The sequence below is a fragment of the Mesocricetus auratus genome, unplaced genomic scaffold (assembly GCF_017639785.1).
Source record: "Mesocricetus auratus isolate SY011 unplaced genomic scaffold, BCM_Maur_2.0 Super-Scaffold_100007, whole genome shotgun sequence".
Lineage (NCBI taxonomy): Eukaryota > Metazoa > Chordata > Mammalia > Rodentia > Cricetidae > Mesocricetus > Mesocricetus auratus.
The window spans coordinates 40,089,834-40,108,869 of NW_024429191.1; positions in this window are offsets into that span (position 1 = coordinate 40,089,834).

Genomic DNA, 19,036 nt, shown 5'->3' on the forward strand with positions numbered 1-19,036 from the left:
TAAGTCAGCATTCGGGAGGCAAAGGTCAGCCTTGTCTACAAAGTTCTAGGACAGCCAAGGCTACACTGAGAAACCCTGTCTTGGGAAACAGAAACAAAAACAGAAACCCTCAAAGGAAAATAGATCCCGTATCCTCTCCACGTAGCCCAGGGAACAGAGAGACACTCCTGCCAGACATTTTCTAGATATTCTAAATCCTGAGCCATTTTGGGACCCTGCTCTAGGCAGTCTGGCCACCCAGTGAATCTCCCATGAGGCCTATTGTCTGTCTTTGGGGAAGAAGCCACCTCTAGAAGTAACTTCTAGAATGTTGAGGTTACAGGGACAGCCTCTAGGGTGCTGAGGTTATGGGGACAACCTCTGGGGTGCTGAGGTTATGGGCACCTACCACTATTTGGAGCTAGAATATTACTAACAAACACTCACTGACAGTTTGTCAACCCATAAATCTAGAGGACCATTTGTTCACTAGTAAATTGTTTTCTCTGATGTGAAATAATTTTGCTTGAATTCCTTTCTTGTTCATCCAAACTAGGAATATGCAACTTTTCTCCTAAAATTTAAAATTTTTTTCTACAAATTGAATTCTCTGATTTTCTTGTCAGCTTCCTTTAAAGATCTCTGCATGTTCAATATGCTTGCTCAAAGTCTGGCCCACATCAAATGGTTGTCTAACTTACATATGGACAAATTCTTCTGGAGAAAGTACAAGTATATAGCCAAGACCACTGGGCAATGGAAGAGATGACCACACAACTGGAGCACCCTAGTCTGGTGTGATGGGGCTTGGGGACAGCTGCTAACTGGATATACAATAGTACCAGACATCACCAGGTCCAAACCATTGCTTCTGCCTGCCGCTGTGACAAATACAGTAGATACACCAGACATCACCAGGTCCAAACCATTGCTTCTGCCTGCCGCTGTGACAAATACAGTAGATACACCAGACATCACCAGGTCCAAACCATTGCTTCTGCCTGCCGCTGCAACAAATACAGTAGATACACCATCCCTTCATTTCTCTGCTTTCATCTGGTCCTTTATGGGCAGATGCTACTTGGAGTTCACATAGAATCCCCAAACTTCCACAAGGTCAGAAGCCATCAGCACTGCAACCCGGCACTGACTGACTTCAGAAGCAACTTCACTCGATCTGCAAGCCACTCAACGCTTTTCTCTACCATCTGCAGTCCTTCTGGGGTTATGTCTTTGAGACCATGGTAAGACTGTCTTCTGATTCCAATCTCCCGAGGCCCAGAATCTCCAAGAATCATTATCAATAACATCAGCAGAAACAATCTCTTTCCCAAGCCCATCTTGGTGGATCTCTGACTTATCTGGTTCCTTTCTGATTCTTTTCAAGTCTCCCCCAATGCAGCTGAGAGTTGTAGGCACCCATGCTCACTCAGTTCCTTCTGTAGTAGAGCTAGGAACTCAAGGCTAACTTGATTGCCTTCTAGGTAATCACTGGACACAGCATCACTGTGAGATGGGCCTCAGCCAAGCCCAGTCATTGTCCTGGTCGTCCCTACCAGAGCCAGGCCAAGGCTGCTGCTGTGAGAATCTTGATGGCAATATTTCTCACCCTAAGTCAGCTTTGCTCACTCTCTTGGCTCTGTCTGTTTTGTGTTATCTTTTGTAGTACTGGGGTGGTACCCAGAGCTTTGCGGCTGGAGGCAAGTGCTCTACCACTGAACCACACCCCCAGAAGCTCTGTGTCAGCAACACTAGGTCAGACTGCATTAACCAAAGACCCTCATGGCTCATATTAGAGATGTTCATTCTGCCCCTGCACAGTCCCCTGCGGTGGGATGGGCATCTGGGGCTGAGCATCCGGCTCCTTCCTTCTCTTATACTGATGTGTCTTCCAAGATACCTAGAGCAGTGGAAGAAAGAAACAGAGGAGGGGCACCAGGTCTTAAGTGCTCCAGGTTAGTGGCACACACTGCTGACATTAGGGGAAACCGTGTGTGTGGTCATCAGAGTCCGCTCAAGGCTGGGAGGACTGGGTCAGTGCAGGCCCCAGGCACTTAGTGATACTCCAGCAAGAGTCCCCAGGGCAGGTCCACACAGAGACAGATGGAAGTGAGATACTTACTGGGCACAGTGGAGCACATAAGAACTAAACTAGAAAGGAAAAGATGAGAGACACAGTTGGGAAAGCGGGAAGAAGGTAGAGAAGGAGGTATGCGTGAAAGGAAAGGTGGGAATAAAACAGCAGTACTACAGAAAAGTGGATTGCAGCTGATTCTGACTTGCCCTTCCCTGAGAGTCCAGAAAACCCATTTCCATAAAGACGATCTGCAATGCTTGCAGCTCAACCCCACACAAAATGAAAACAGTGGGGTGTGGGGGTGCACACCTGTAATCCCAGTGCTTGAGGGGGTTGTTGAGGCAGAAGGATAGAGTTGGAAGCCAGCCTGAGTCCTTCTAGAAGGAGGGAGGAATGGAGAAGGTGTTGTAACAACACATGCCACAAAGCCCGAAAAGCCATTTAAATGGAGCCAACCAAAGCTCGGAAATCCATTACAGACAGAAGATGGGAGTGAAAGGAGCAGAGAAGATGACTAGAAGTTCAGAAAGGATGGTGATCAAAGAGCACGCTCAACTTGAGCAGAGATGCCTGGAGGCAGCCCCTGCACACATCAGGGTGAGGCCACCCCGCGGAGAACCCGGCCGACAGTGCAGCAGGACGGGAGACACAGGAAGACTAAAGGAAAGCCTCCATGTAGGAACCAGGCAAAGAGCTCCCAATCGCAGTAAATACCAGAGCCATGGACATAGTCCCTAACTATGTGAAAACTTGAAATAACATTGGATAAGCAGAAAAACTGAGCTGAGCGTTGGGATTAAAGATGTGTGTCACCCAACACTCTGGAGGCAGAGGTAGGTTCTCTATGAATTTCAGGTAGCTTGGCCTACATAGAGAGTTCTAAGCCAGCCAGGGCTATATAGTGAGACTGTCTCAAAAGAAAGAAAAGGAAAGAAGGAAGGATGGTTGATTTTAAAGATGGTTCTCTTAAGGGAGAATCAGGTTGCTTCCATCTTCCATGTGTTGACATTTTTTTTTGCCTTATAGTTAACAAATTTGCTACCTCATTTCCAGTTGTCATGCCCTTCCACAGACTTCAATCTCTCTTTCTTATTCTCTGGCTCAGGAGGACCATCCTTACTACTCCCCCCTAACCCTGTGTGCCTGAAGGTGTCCATACACTAGCCACTGGTAATGGAGGAAGTGATTCCTGGAGTATGGAGGTTCTAGCAGAGGGCACAGCTACTAGGGTGTCTTTGACGGAAGAAGAGTCCTCTTCTGTTGGGGAGATTGTGCTCTCTGACCAGGTAGGCAAGTTCTAGAGAGGTACACTTGGAGGTGACAGGGGGGAACACTCTGACCCAGCCAAGTCAGCAGAATCAACCAGTCAATGGGATGACAAACGCAGCAGCCAGATTGCCCTCACATCTGTGAGTGCAATCTTCTAATGCCTGGGTTAGTCAGGACTCACCTTCCAGATCTGTCTAAAAGAACTCTGTGCTGATGGAGATGCTCTCAGTCTCCTCCCCACAGCATCTACCAGGCCCATTGCTGTTGTGCAATTAAGTGTAACGTGCACTTGAGGCACTGACTCTGTGCTGAGGCAGTGTGGCTTGATTGAATTGGAGCAGCTGCACATGGCTACCTGAGGGCACTACGGCCCTGAGGCTGGGCACTCTGAGTGATGCTGAATGTTAGCAGCAAGGGCTATGGCGGTGAGGGGAAGCTCTCGCACTCAGGGCAAGATCTCATGAGGAAGAGGCAGGGGAGGATGCCGGAGGCCCAGCGCATCCTCCTCGCAGGAGAAAATTGGGAGAGTGAGCCTGTAGGCACTGGTGGTCCTGGTTGGTCAGACTACAGGGTGCGGGACTTGATAAGAAGTACGCTAATGCTCAGGGTCACCTGCTAAGTTCTCCTACAAGTTCCCAGCCTGCCATCGCCAGCCCCACCTTGGGAAGGTGACTCTACTCATCAGAGAGGGAGACTGGCTGCAACTTTCAGGTGGGATCACCCCATGCCAAAAAAAGCCACAGGCCTCCTCCGGTGCTCCAAGTGGAAGGGCTGTTTCTGCGCCATGACTCTGTCCTTTCGTCTCAGGGACAGCGATTCTCTGTGAGGGAATCAGCCATGAGCCAAGACCCCAGCATGAGAAACCAAAGCTCAGAGGTGGTAATGTGACCAAGGATGGCAGCTAAGGTTGCTCTGTGAGCTGGGTGCAGACCTAGGAAATAGCAGACTATGGCACCACAGTGTCCCTCTCTCTGAGTGGGGCAAACCTGCTTTGGAGCAGGACACCATTCCAACCTTCTTGCCTCTTGCTGGCTAGGTTCTGTTTACTACTTTATATCTTGTGCCTCGGTTTCTTCATCTGCAAGGTGGACATCATAACACTTCTTTCTCATGGGATGGTGGAGCCAGCTGGTTTGCCCTGGGCTTCTAGCCCTGAGTAGCATGGCCCTGGAAGCCTCTCCTAGGAGCCGATTCAGCCTGGGGCTAAAGAAAAAAGCAGGAATAGAAAGCAATTACCTTGGCTAGGCTTTGAGGATTGTATGTGAGCTTGTCATGGACTATCAGAGTGGGTCACATGACTGAAGGCTTAGCTACTGCAGGGGTATGTCATACAGTGACAGCCCAGAAAGCAAAAGTCCTCTAGACAGCACATCCGAAACTTCAGCCCGACTTATGTGCTGGAGCAGGACCTTGCGTCCACCCTCTCCAGCCACTCTGTGGCTGAGCTCCAAGCCTCACTTTCCTTTCTGATGCGACTGTTGTGTGTCAGTTGTGGGGGGAGGAAGGCACCTCCTCAGCTGCTCCTTGTCAGCTAGCGTGGTAGCTTGAATGAGAAATGTCCCCCACAGGCTCAGGTGTTTGAACACTTGGTTGACTGTTGGTTGTGTTGTTTGAGGGGGCTATGGGAGGTGCAACCTTGCTGGGGGAACTATGTCATGGGGAGTGGGCTTTGAGAGTTCATAGATGTGATCTCTCAGTTTCCTGTTTGTCCTGCTATGCCTGCCACTTGGTGTGATGTCCCTCTGCCATATGGACCCTTTTCTCTCTGGAACCAAAACCCAAATGCCTTGGTCATGGTGTTTCATCACATCAACAGAGAAGTATTTAATATGCCTGGAGAGGTTTAAGTTTCCACCTGAGCTGAGCAGCTGGAGCCTGCCCTAGACGGAGACAGGGAATATGGTGGTGTCCCCAACAACAGGACTGTGATTGTCTGTTGAGCACCTTTCTCAGTTTATATACTTTAATTTTCATGATGATATTCTAGGGTTATGCATGTATTACAATTGTCTTGAAGATAAGGAAACCGAGGCAGAGAAAGGAGGTGGCTTGTTCAAACTCACACGATGAGTCACAATGGTCATCCCTGGGAACCAAGTGTGCTAGCACACAGCTGAAATCCCATAGTTCCTGGGCAGCCTAAGCTATAACGAGACTCTGTCTCAAAGAAAAAGGTGTGTGGCTTCGGAAGGGCAACACCAGCAACCTGCTCACACCCACCCATTTGATCAGACATGAGGCCACGGGCACCAGGACAGCTGCTTTGTTTATGCCAGTGCTAGTGTTTACTCTCTTGAAACTGGGGAAATGGAAACAGTGAGGCTAAACCAGGTGTCCAGAGTCACAGAGCTTCGAAGTGACTGTCACAGCACTCCTAAGACAAACATGCCACGAATGTCCCAAGCATCAGGGCCAGCCTTGAGTGAAAGTGCAGCCATCTTTCCCAGCCATCTCTGAAACACGCATCTCTGAAGGTGCCCCTGACGTGGCCAGGGGGAGGAGAAAAGGTCTGTGGGGAGGCAGGCCTATCTTCCCGACTTACATGTGTGCTCGCCCCACACAGGGCATCAACAACAGACCAAAGCAGCAATGCCACTCAAGTCCCGCTTGACGAATCGGGGGTTTTCTGGGATCACTAACAAGAGTTAGAGTAAGAATCACTTTCAGGAGCAGGGATGATGCAAAGACAGCACATCACTGAGAAGCCCACCCCAGCGTGGGTGACGACTCACAAAAGTCACAGGCAGCTTGACAGGCCAGAGTCTACCAGGCAGCTCTGTGGGCCAGGGAGTCTGCTCGCCTAGGAGCTGGTTTCTGTGTTGAGAAACTCTGGACGGGGCCTTGTGACTCTAAGGTCAGCTTTCCTGGACTTGTTCCTCTGTTTCCTTAGTCTCAGGAGCCTCAGGGAGGTCAAATCTCATTTTGGAGGAAGTTCCTAAGTGGAGCCCCTAGGAGGCCAGGAAAGAGTGGCAGGATGGTGATCACTGGTCCCTTGAGGGGCTGGATTCCTCATGTGGCCTCACTTTGAACCCAGACCACCAAAGGCAACTGTAGAGTCTGACTGTGGGAACTGTTCCCTGGAGGATATCACAGTGGCAGCAAAGGAGCCGAGAGAGGGGGGCCTGTGTGGAACCTGCACCATAACTGCAGGTTCATGGTGAGGCCCAAGCCTTGCCCACCTCCCCTGAGCTCACAGGAGGAGCAGGGATAGCAATGGCCTTTCCCTCAGAGGACCTGTTCAGAGTACAGACGAAGAGTGTGGTCGGGCTTTAGACACATCACAGGTGTCGCCAACCCAGGTTGCTGGGAACGCTGATGCTTGCGACAGTCCAGTGAGGAGGATGAAAGGCTGAGAGTGGCCTGATCCCCGAGCTGGGGACATGAGAAGGTGGTGTAGCTGGTGACTTGGCAGCGGCAGGCGGTGTGTCCCCAAAACTGGGCGCCCCTTGGGTGGGGAAGGCTGTTTGGCAGTGGCTTCCTTGGCTGTCACTGGCAGGCTGTAGTTCTGGTGACACGTGACGGTGTGCTCATGTGGCCTGGTACAGGACCAGCTTAGTGTTTTATGCTGGTTCCCTCAGGTGGGGTGGTAACCTAGGCTGGCATGAGGAGGCCTCAGGTAGACATCAGCGGGGGCTTCACTTGACCACTGCCCAGCTCGGGCGCTTCTGTGACTTTCTTCCGAGCTAACCCTGGGGAGGCTGAGGTACAGACATCATTTATTTTGCCAAAAGCCAAACAACTAGGAAAGGACAGAGCCAGGATTTGAACCGAGGCTCCCCGGCCCCAGATGCTATGGAAGTGGCTATGAAGCCATCAGTCTTGCCTGGCCTTCCTGACCCCCGGCCTGTACCTTCGCGCCCACACTGCCTGTTACAGCTTTCTGACAGGCCACCTGTGCCCCATCATGCATTCCCGTTGACTGGCCAAGGAGCTCACGGCGCTCATCCTAAAATAACCTCTACTTGGCCGAAGGTTTGGGGCTCAGGTCAGCTCAAGTATGACTCCAGGCTCCCTATGAAATGACCTTTGGAGCACACGGGTTCGCCAGGCCCCTGCTGGGGACTTCTGTGAAGCTTTACCTACTGGCTTTGGGAGTACACCTGGTGGGGTGGGAGGGAGACCTTCCCCTCCTCCAACACCATCTCACCACACCGCCCCCCCTCTGGCTCCAAAACCTTCTGTAGCGTTTCAGTGTGCATCTTGACCCTCCCCCAGCTTTCCTTGGGCCCTTCTCCTCCCTTTGATCTGTCTGCCTTGCTGCAGAAGGAGCTATTCATAGCCAAGATGATGCAAAATTTATAAAGTGTGGCTGGCAAGGCTGAAACCGCCCCCAGCACATGGCACACCGCCCCACCCCCACCCTGGAGGTTCTTTCTCCGTGTGAGGGTGTGTGTGAGAGTGAATGAGCGTGTGAAGGTGAGTGGGTGTGTGAGGGGGTCGGGTTGCTTCACTATTAAGCTGCTGTTGCTGCCATGGTCCTGGTGGGTCATCTCCCCTCCCAGCCCTCCCCTTCTTTTGTCCTTATAGCCCTGGAGTTGGGACTCAGGTCTCTCACATGCTAGGTGGGTCTTTTGGTATTCTGCCTCGTCTGTTTTCAGCCTTCGCCACTTTTTAATTAATTGGTTAATTTAGTTGTCATTGGCCTCTGTTTTGAGACAGGGTCTCATGTAGCCCAGGCTAACTTCACACTTGGTGTATAGCAGGAATTAGCCTGGAACTCAGTTCCCTGCTACCTCTACCTCGTGAGCGTTGGGATTGTAGGCGTGTGCTACCACACCCAGCTCAGGGTGCTGGAATGCACAACTCGTGGAATGGCTGCTTCCAGCTGAGCAACACAGCGTGACCACATACACTTGTCATTTTTGTGGTGAGCACACCGCTCACTCCTTTCCAAGACTGAATGACTCTGCCCTGTAGACAGACACGATGTTCTCCTCGTGCCTCATCATGGATAGACGGAGCTTATTTTGCTTTCTGGCTGCTATGCATGGCTCTGTTACCAAAGCTGGGGCCCGCATTTTCTCTGAATATGTGTTTTAGTTCTCCTAAACAGAGACCTTCAAATGGAGTTGTGGGTCACAGTCCTGATGTTATGAGGGATTGTTTTCTTTCTGACTGAAGTCTTACAACAATCCTAAGGAGACCCACTGCCCTCCCTCCCTCCCTGGGCCCTGTTGAGTCAGAAAGCTGCACCCTGCTCCCTGCACTGAATGTGTCTACCCCAGGGCTGCCTCCGCTGTACACTTCTCTCCATCTGTTAGTCTCCCTTTGTTACCTGGCGTTCCAGCCAAGGCCTGAAGCCCCCTGGACAACGTCCAAAAGGGGAAATCAAGATCAAAGGGGAGTGGGCCTGGCCTAGTGACTCACAGACAAGTAGAAGCTGGACCCCACTTGTGTCAGGCCCCTCAATGGGGACCCCACCCCCAGGAAGGCCAAGTCACAGGTGACACACAACTCATCTTACTGGAGACTAGTTTTCCTAGAAGATCTGGGCGGGGCCTGTGAGAACAATCCTAGATAGACTTTGCTGACTATATATGCATTGTCTCCCTTAGTGGGGTGTGTTCAATATATGAGACCTTACCCTCACCTACCAACTCCTTGCTGCTCAGGAGCACAATGTTGTCACAGCTCCCTGCCAGCTTCTGTAGTGGATATCTAGGTGGATGTCTTAGTTTGATTTCTAATGCTGTGATAAATACAGTGACCAAAATCAACTTGGGAAAGAAAAGATTTATTTTATCTTACAGGTCTCAGGTCACACTCTGTCACCGAGGGAAGTCAGAGCAGAAACTCAAGCAGGGCAGGAACCTGAGGCAGGAGCTGATGCAGAGGCCATGGAGGAGTGCTGCTTACTGGCTTGCTCCCCATGACTTGCTCAGCCTGCTTTCTTATAGGACCCAGGACCATCTGCCCGGGGTTGGCACCACCCAGAGTGGTCTGGGCCCCTCCCACATCAATTGTTATTGAGAAAATGCCATCAGTCTTTCAGAGGCTAATCTGGTGGGGCTATAGTCTCAATTGCAGTTCCCTATTCCCAAATGAGTCTAGCTTGTGTGAACTGGATGTATAAACACATCACTATTAAACCACAAACTTCCTTTCTCGTTTGCTCCAGAGATCTTATATACCAACATCGCTTGCACAAAATAAAACACCCCAACTTCAAAAGGTCCTACAGTCTTTAAAAATTCAAATATTTAAAAAGTTCAGTCTCTTTAAAATATCTAAAGTCTTTCTAAAATCCCAAAGTCTCTCTGAAACTCCCCAGTTTCCTTAAAAGTTCAAAGTCTCTCAGCTGTGGGTTTCGGTAAAATCAAAAGAAATCACGTACTTTCTACTCCAGGAGGGGAGAACCAGGACACAACTATAGTCAAGTTCCGACAGTGTAAAGCTCAGCGTCTGGGACCTACGCATGATCCTCTGCTCCAAAGGCCTTAGACAGCCCAGCTCTCCAGCTCTGCCATCCACAGCACGGCGCAGCACAGCACAGCCCATCTCAGGATCAGGCCCACTCAACTCCACAGCTGCTGCAGAAAGGATGTACACTGAACCCCTTGTGCATCTTCTCAGATTAGATCTGTCTCCATCTAAGGCATCACCAACCCTCCCTGTAATCCCATTTACAAGGGAGAAAAGAAGAAGATGTGTTCTTGTTGGAGTCATGGGGGACAGGCTTTGAGGTTTCAGAAAGTCCTTGCCATTCCCAATCATCTGTTTTTGCCTTGTGCTTGTGTCTCAAGATGTGAGCTCTCAGCTACCACTCCAGTCCATGCTTACCCGCTACAATGCTCGTGGACTCACTCTCTGAAACTGTAAGCCTCAAATAATCTCTCTCTTCTATAAATTGCCTTTGTCATCATGTCTTATCACAGCAATAGAAAAGTAACTAAGACAGACATTGCTACCATGGAGTGGGTTATTACTGTGGCAGGCCTGATCACATTGGGATTTTTGGATGACTGTGGAAGTCTTCAGGACCTTGGACAGGAAAACTGCCGAACTCTGCCAGCAGGGTTTATTTAGCAGGCCATCCCAGTAGGAGCTTGGAAGACAATAGTACTGACAGCAATGTGGACTATGGGGGGCCCAATTCAAATGTTTCAGAGGGTATACAAACTGGGCTAAAGGCCATTCTTGTTACATTTAGGCAAATAACATGGCTGCCTTTTGCTCATGTCCTAAGAATCTATCAGAGGGTAAATTGAAAAATGTTGGATTACTTTCCTTTGCAGAGGAGTTTCAAGATAATGTAAAATTAGCCCTGTATTATGGTTATTAGTAATCTCTCTTATATAGGCCTATAATGAAAAACAGCAGGTAGCTACAGACAGGAAATAGATTCAGCCTAAGAGAGAGAAGTATGTTGTAATCAACAAAGCCGGAGGATGGAGCCATCTAAAAACTTCTTTTTTGCTGGGGGTGGTGGTGCACGCCTTTAATCCCAGCACTCAGGAGGCAGAGGCAGGCAGATCTCTGTGGTCCGACAGCCTCCAAAACAATACAGAGAAACCCTGTCTCGTAAAAACCAAAACAACAACGACAACTTCTTCTTCTTTTTTTTTTTTTCCAAGACAGGGTTTCTCTGTGGCTTTGGAGGCTGTTCTAGAACTAGCTTTTGTAGATCATGCTGGTCTCGAACTCACAGAGATCCACCTGCCTCTGCCTCCTGAGTGCTGGGATTAAAAGAGTGCACCACCTGCTGCCCGGCCATCTAAAACTTCTTATGTATAGGTATAGGATTTGGAGTTTTCCCTGCTGAGTTGTGGTCCTTCTTTGATTCAGTATTTCCTTACTATGCCCCAGTTCTTCTCTTTTGTAGTGGCTGTATATATTCTGTACCATTATATGTTGGAAGCATGCAATTTGTTTTTTAATTTTGAATTTGTAGGGATTGACAATTAAGAGATTACTTGGAGTCTCAGAAGAGACTTTTGACTTTTTAATTAAAGAGTGCTAAGACTATGAAAGACTATGGGGGCCTTTGAAGTTGCACTAAATGTATTTTACATTATGACATGGCCATGGCCTTTGGGAACCAAGGAGTGGAATGTGTGGTTTGAATGAGAATGGCTTCCATAAGCACATAAGCTTGTATACTTTGTCCCCAGTTGATGGAACAGTTTGGGAAGGATTGAGGGGTGTGGCCTTGTTGGATGAGTTGTGTCATTGGAGGTGGGCTTTGAAGTTTCAAAAGATCATGCCATTCCTAGTTAGCTCTCTCTGCTCCATGGTTGTGAGTTCTCAGCTACTGCCCCAGTCCATGCCTTCCTGCTGCCATGTTCCTACTGCGATAGTCATGGATTCTAACTCTTTGAGTCTATAAGTCCCAAATAATCTCATTCTTCTGTAAATTGCTTGGTCCTGGTGTTTTATCACAGCAACAGAAAAGTAGTGAAGACATGCCTATATTAAAATACCTTCATACACTCTCTTCAATGAAATCTCCAAGTCTGCTTCATCACACTGGCTAGCCCCAAAATTCTTTTTTGGTATCAAAGCCACCAATCCTGGTTTGACCCTTAAGGGATTAGTGAACATCCTTGAGTAGCTGAGCTTGGCAGTGTGGTACTATATCTCTGTCCTCTCACTACTCACAACCTGGTCCGGCAGGCAATGGTGGTCCTCTTGGGAAATCGTAAGAGCCCTCGGCTATGGCATTTGCAGGCAGTAACTGCACAGGTGAGGAAATTGAATCCTTAGTGGGGTGATGGTTCCGAGAGTTTCTACCCAGTTTGCGTGGTAGGGGTGAGTTGGCCAACCCACTTGACTCCTTCTGTTGAATCTCAGGCTGCCTCCCTGGGTCCAATGCCATTGCATATTGTAGTCCTAGATTATTGCTATCCACAGGAACATATCCTAGGATCCTGAAGTACTGAATGACCCAGTAATAAAGCATCAATCATCATGTGTACTCCAGACATTCCAGGACTCCTCACGCTGGGCTGATGTCTTCAGCAGGAATGATTCTAGACGACACTAGCATGGAGAGCAGGGAGAGGTGAGTGAGTGGAGAGCAGGGAGAGGTGATGGAGAGCAGGGAGAGGTGAGTGGAGACAGGGAGAGGTGATGGAGAGCAGGGAGAGGTGATGGAGAGCAGGGAGAGGTGAGTGAGTGGAGAGCAGGGAGAGGTGATGGAGAGCAGGGAGAGGTGATGGAGAGCAGGGAGAGGTGATGGAGAGCAGGGAGAGGTGAGTGAGTGGAGAGCAGGGAGAGGTGATGGAGAGCAGGGAGAGGTGATGGAGAGCAGGGAGAGGTGAGTGGAGACAGGGAGAGGTGAGTGGAGACAGGGAGAGGTGAGTGCAGAGCAGGGAGAGGTGAGTGGAGACAGGGAGAGGTGAGTGAGTGGAGACAGGGAGAGGTGAGTGGAGACAGGGAGAGGTGAGTGCAGAGCAGGGAGAGGTGAGTGGAGACAGGGAGAGGTGAGTGAGTGGAGACAGGGAGAGGTGAGTGAGTGGAGACAGGGAGAGGTGAGTGGAGAGCAGGGAGAGGTGAGTGGAGACAGGGAGAGGTGAGTGGAGACAGGGAGAGGTGAGTGGAGAGCAGGGAGAGGTGAGTGAGTGGAGACAGGGAGAGGTGAGTGGAGACAGGGAGAGGTGAGTGAGTGGAGACAGGGAGAGGTGAGTGGAGACAGGGAGAGGTGAGTGGAGAGCAGGGAGAGGTGAGTGGAGACAGGGAGAGGTGAGTGGAGACAGGGAGAGGTGAGTGAGTGGAGACAGGGAGAGGTGAGTGGAGAGCAGGGAGAGGTGAGTGGAGACAGGGAGAGGTGAGTGGAGACAGGGAGAGGTGAGTGGAGAGCAGGGAGAGGTGAGTGGAGACAGGGAGAGGTGAGTGGAGACAGGGAGAGGTGAGTGAGTGGAGACAGGGAGAGGTGAGTGAGTGGAGACAGGGAGAGGTGAGTGAGTGGAGACAGGGAGAGGTGATGGAGAGCAGGGAGAGGTGAGTGAGTGGAGACAGGGAGAGGTGAGTGAGTGGAGACAGGGAGAGGTGAGTGACCCAGGAAGCATAAAGGAGGTCAAGCAGAGGACTTCGGGAGGGCCTCAGGGAAGATCAGTGTGACCACACACCTAGGGAAAGTACGCTCGTGGGGGGTTCTGGGAAACTAGCTTTCCAGGAGCGATTAGCAATGCTCAGCTCCTTGGAGGGACTTTCAGGACTTGGTCCAGTCAATTTGCCTTTGGTGACTTAGCTGCCAGGAGAGCCTTACAATTTCAACTAGCAGACTGTTTTTGAGAGTGAGTGATGGCACCAGAGTAGGAGAAGCCACCTGGGTACCGGGCTGCAGCTCACCTGGCCTGGCCTGGCCACTGGTGCCTAGTCCAGGCAGGGTGCTGGTGTTAGAGTTCAGGAGGCTGCAGGACAGAGTGTGGTCCCACCATATTCATCTCACACCGTGTTCCTAACACTAATCGACTAGCGTTTCAGATCCTAACCAAGATACGGCATCTGAACATCTACAAGACGGAGCCCTATGCTTCTCCATCCTCCATTTCTGGCTGATGACCCTCAGAGTGATAGAATAGCATGCAGAGCCAGGTGGTGATGGTGATGGGACTGCAAGGCCTTGAATAATGGGGCCCCAAAACCATGCCATGCCAGCTGAAGGGCCCCATAAGATGGCCTGAGTACCAGAACCACAACTTTGGATCTGTAGCAGACACTCAGAGGCCTGGCTTGAGAGTGGCTATGCTGTGGCTTCATCTCTGCTCTGGTTTATTCAAGTAAAACTGCTTTATGGGAAAAAAATCCAGCTCTGACAGCTGTGGACTGTCCACAATGGAGTTGAATCCTCCTCCTATACTCCCAGTCCAAGGCCTGAGGACCAGGGATGCTGGGAAGTTAAGGGAGGAGGACTGAATGTCTGCATGGAAGCCAAGTCAGGGACATAAAGGGTCCTCCATCAGTGCTTCCTTCCTGCCAGAGCCCATGGTTCATCCTTGCAGGGACCCTATAGACAGCGGATTTTCAAAAACAGGCTTATCTTGTCTTTAGGGCAAACACCAGACCTTCAATGTCATCATCTCCATGATTTTAGTTAGTGTCCTCTATCCTTACCCTTTCTTGAATGCCTGGCATTCTTCCTCAGCCTTTCCTGAAGCCCTGGTATACCATTTGGCCCTTAAATTTGGGCAGTCCACAAGAACACCAGGCACAGAATACATTTGCATAGATACTTAAATGCCTCCTGAACCAGGCATCCAGCCTATGGCTGGTGAGTGCTGAGGGGCTGAGTGAAATCTGCCAGGCACTAGGAGTTGGTTCCTCAATGAACTCTTGTCTCTGAGGCAAAACATCCCAATCTCCTGGGTGTGAGAAATCAGGGAAGGGACAAAGTGCCAGGTGCCAGGCTTCCATATGACCCTGACATCACATGTATCTACCAGTGTGTTCGGTCACTCTTCCAGGATGGGGGAGCCTGGGTTCTCTTTTTGTCAGACCAGAGCTCATTTGATGGTACAGAAGGTGGCAGGGCCAAGGCTGGCTAACTCTAATGTCCCGCCTACTGCAGGGTAGTGCCTCTTTGTGGAGATAAAAGGGATGGGGGACGACGCATGGATCTTCCAGGCCCCACATGGAGTAACCAGTGGAGATACTAGGATACTTTTGGTGATGTCACACCTGATCATGTCACTTCGCATCACTGCATCAGGAACATACAGGGTCAATTTGGAAATCCATGGTGTCGTGGAGGGTCAGTTCCTTACCTTGAACATTCCTTTGAGCTGGTCCAACTCCAGGCCCTTTGGTGACTCTGCCCATGAGGGCCAAGCTCCCTGCTCCTAGGCTGGAGAAGGGGTTGAGACCTGGAATGGTGAAGGATGAGCTCTGACATCCCCTCTGCAGTTGCTGAGCAGCTATGTGGGTCTTCCTCTTCCTCTTCCTCTCTCTTTGGTTTTTCAAGAAAGGGTTTCTCTGTACAGTCCTTGTTAGTATTCAAGCATCTGTACTGGCCTGTCCTTGGGGTTCTGACAGGATACACCCTCAGCTGCAGCCCCTAAGAGCACCGCCTGTGCACATTCACTATGTTCCCTTTTAAAAGGTCCCTGCCTACTTCCCATTTCCTCTCTCCCTCTTTCTCTCCCTCTCTCTGTCTGTCTGTCCCCCCTCTTTCCTGCTCCTGTCCCCAGAGGCCAGTTTCCCCCTTCCCCTTGCCCTTTTTTTAATGATCCTTTTCCCCTAATAAAAACCCTTCTGCTTGAACCTGTTGCTTTTGTGCACACTGCTTTTCTTAAATTACAATAGTCCTGGCTGACCTGGAGTTTGTGCTGTGGAACAGGCTGACCTCAAACTCACAGAGATCCGCCTGCCTCTGCCTCCCATGTTCTGGAATTAAAGGTGTGCACCACCACTACCCAGAAGGACCTTCATCTGTTACTTCTCCCTTCGTGGGATCATGGAGGGGAAGACTGGGTCACTAGAGTCTGACTCCTTTTTAAAAGGGTGCTTTAAATGTATTCTTTGATGACTTTGTACATGTATCTTGATCATATCTCCTACTCTTCTATTTGCCCTGGACTCTTCCAACACGCTCTTTCCCACTTTCTGCCCTCTCCTTCTCATTTTTATAACTCACGGAGTGCAATTTCCACTGTCTGCATGCACACGGGTGTGGGGTCATCTATCAGAGCGTGGGTCACCCATCAGTGGACACATTCCCAAAGAAAAAAATGTCTCCCCTGCAATTCCCAGTAGCTCCTCAGCTTACTGTAGAGCCTCAGGAGTCCCTTTCCCACCCATGCTGGAATGCTGACTGGCTTGGTCTGGTGCAGCTACCCATAGGTTGTGGTTTAAATGTGAAATGTCATCCACAGGCTCACGTGTTTAAATACTTTCTCACAGATGGTGCCGTTGTGGGTGGTGCCATCCCTAGGCTGGTGATCCTGGGTTCTTTTTTTTTTTTTTTTTTTTTTTTTGGTTTTTCGAGACAGAGTTTCTCTGTATTGTTTTGGAGGCTGTCGGTCTAGCCTGGACTCGAACTCACAGAGATCCGCCTGCCTCTGCCTCCCAAGTGCTGGGATTAAAGGCATGCGCCACCACCGCCCGGCAATCCTGGGTTCTATAAGGAGGCAAGCTGAGCAAGCCATGAAGAGTAAGCCAGTAAGCAGAACCCCTCTATGGTTTCTGTCTGCATCAGCTCCTGCCTCCAGGTTCCTGCCCTGCCTGAGTTTTTGTCCTGACTTCCTTCAGTGATGGACTATGATGTAAAGTGTAAGTCAAATAAACCCTTTCCTCTCCAACTTGCTTTTGGCCACAATGTTTCATCATAGCAATAGAACCCTAACTAGGACATGAAGTTTCAGAAGGGAGCAAAGACTCTATGGGAACTGGGGTAGAGGCCAATCATACAGGTTCTGTTCTGGCACCGACTCTGGCTGCATTCTATCCGTGTTCTGAGAACTTGGGTGAGGCTGAATGTAAAAGCAATGGACTATTTCCTCTGATGGAGGAGGGTTTTAAAAAGTATGGCATCGAGTCTGCGGTTATTGCTAATTCCTCTAATACAGATCTATAATGGAAAACAGCGACAAGTGGCGCAGAAAGAAACGTAAAGGGAACTGTTTGGAGAAGAAAAGCACACTGGGAAGCTTAAGATTGCACGAGGCAAGTGATGGAAAAGAAACTGTAGTTAAGATATTTACACCATTCAAGAGAACCCTCCCGTTCTGCAGTGGAATAAAGAGGAAAAGGGGCCTGAAGCAAAGCCTCACCCAGCTAAGCCTCCAATGCGTGAAAGCAGTGAGCCTGAGGTTCTTGCAGCTGTCCAGGGACTTTGTAGTAGTCTGAATGAAAATGGCCTCTGTAGGTTCATAGGGAGTGGCACTGTTGGGAGGTGTGGCCTTGTTGGAGTAGGTGTGGCCTTGTTGGAGAAAGTGTGTCACTGTCTTCCTTCCTGCTCTCTGGGGATATGGATGTAGAGCTCTCAGCTACCTCTCCAGCACAACGTCTGCCTGCACTCCGTTGTGCTTCCAGCCATGACAATAATGGACTAAACTTCTGAACTGTAAGCCAGTTATAAGCCAGATTGACAGTGTGTCAAATTAGCAAAACAACAGTAGAAGCTTCCCTCCTAGGGTCTGTGACATCTTCAGCTATGAGCTTTTGTTCAGGATTACAGTACCAGACATGAATTCCCCTCTGTGGAGAAGGCTTCCAATCTAATCAGAAAGTAGTTACACTCGTAACAGTCATGCCATTATTTTATTAGTGGGCCATGTTGCCTGTCAGGTTGGTACTATAGCACAGTGTCCACTTTTGGATAAATCCATTGATGAGTTTTCTCTCCCAGAGGCCTACATAGTACCTTTTTTCATAGGATTTTGAAAACTAGCCATTAGAGAGAGAGTTTCTTGGTCAATTTGAGAATGATTTCTTTATGTCCTGCAACCAAAGTACATGCGTGTCTTCAGCAAAAAGGTCTCACCACCTAGTTATGATGGAAAACCAAAGGGCAGTGGCAATAGTCTGTGGCGTTTGAGGGGGACCTTGGTGCCTTCTTGACCAATAACTAACTTCTAGGGAGGCATACACAGATGGCATTGGGACTTTCATTTAATAACCCAGGTCTTCTGGGAAGCATTGTACAAGCATGCAGGGCTCCTCCATTCAAATGAGTTTAAAAAATGCTAGCTTACAAAGCAGTCATTTTCACCAGGCTCTTTCGTGTCTCCTGACATTTGCCTTTCTAGTTAATCCCATTTAGCATCATGTTTTCCAGTTCCATCCATTTTCCTATAAATTTTATACTTTTATTTTCCTTTATAGCTGAAAAAGATCCATTTTGTTTATATACCACATTTTCACTGTCCATCCATTTGCTATTAGGCATCTAGACTGATTCCATTTTTTAACTACTATGAATTGGGTGGCAATGAACATGGTCAGGTATCTCTGTTGTAGGGTATATTCTTTTGGATGCATGCCTAGGAGTGGCATGGCTGGGTCATACAATGGTTCTATATCAAGTTTGGTTGTTTTTTTTTTTTTTTTGAAAACTCACACTGTGGTAGTTTGAAGGTAGCTCATAGGGAGCAGCATTATTAGGAGGTGTGGCTTTGCTGGAGTAGGTGTGGCCTTGTTAGAAGAAGTGTGTCACTGTGGGGGTAGGCCTTGAGAGCTCATATATGCTCAAGACATGCCCAGTGTCTCAGTTCACTGCCTGCCTATAAATCAAGATGTAGGACCCTCAGCTTCTTCTCCAGCACCATGTCTGTCTGTCTGTATGACACCAGGCTGTACCATGATGACAATGGACTAAACCTCTGAAACTCTAAGGCACCCAATTAAATGTTTTCCTTTATAAGAGTTGCTGTGGTAATGGTGTCTCTTCACAGCAATAGAAACCCTAACTAAGACATACACTGACATCTTTAGTGGCCAAACCAAATTTTATTTATTTGTTTATTTGTTTATTTATTTTGGTGTTTTGAGACAAGGTTTCTTCGTATAGCCTTGGCTGTCCTCGAACTCGCAGAGATCTACCTGCCTCTGCCTCGTGAGTCCTGAAATTAAAAGCGTGTGCCACCACCGCCTGGCTCAATTTTCTTTTTTATTAGCAGTGGGTAAGGCTTGAATTTCCCCACATCCTCACCAGCATCTGCTGCCATTCATTTTTCTCTTTTTGATGGGAGTGGGGTGAAATGGAATTTCAAAGTAATTTTAATTTGCATTTTACTTATGACTATGTTATGATATGTTAGACATACTTTAAAA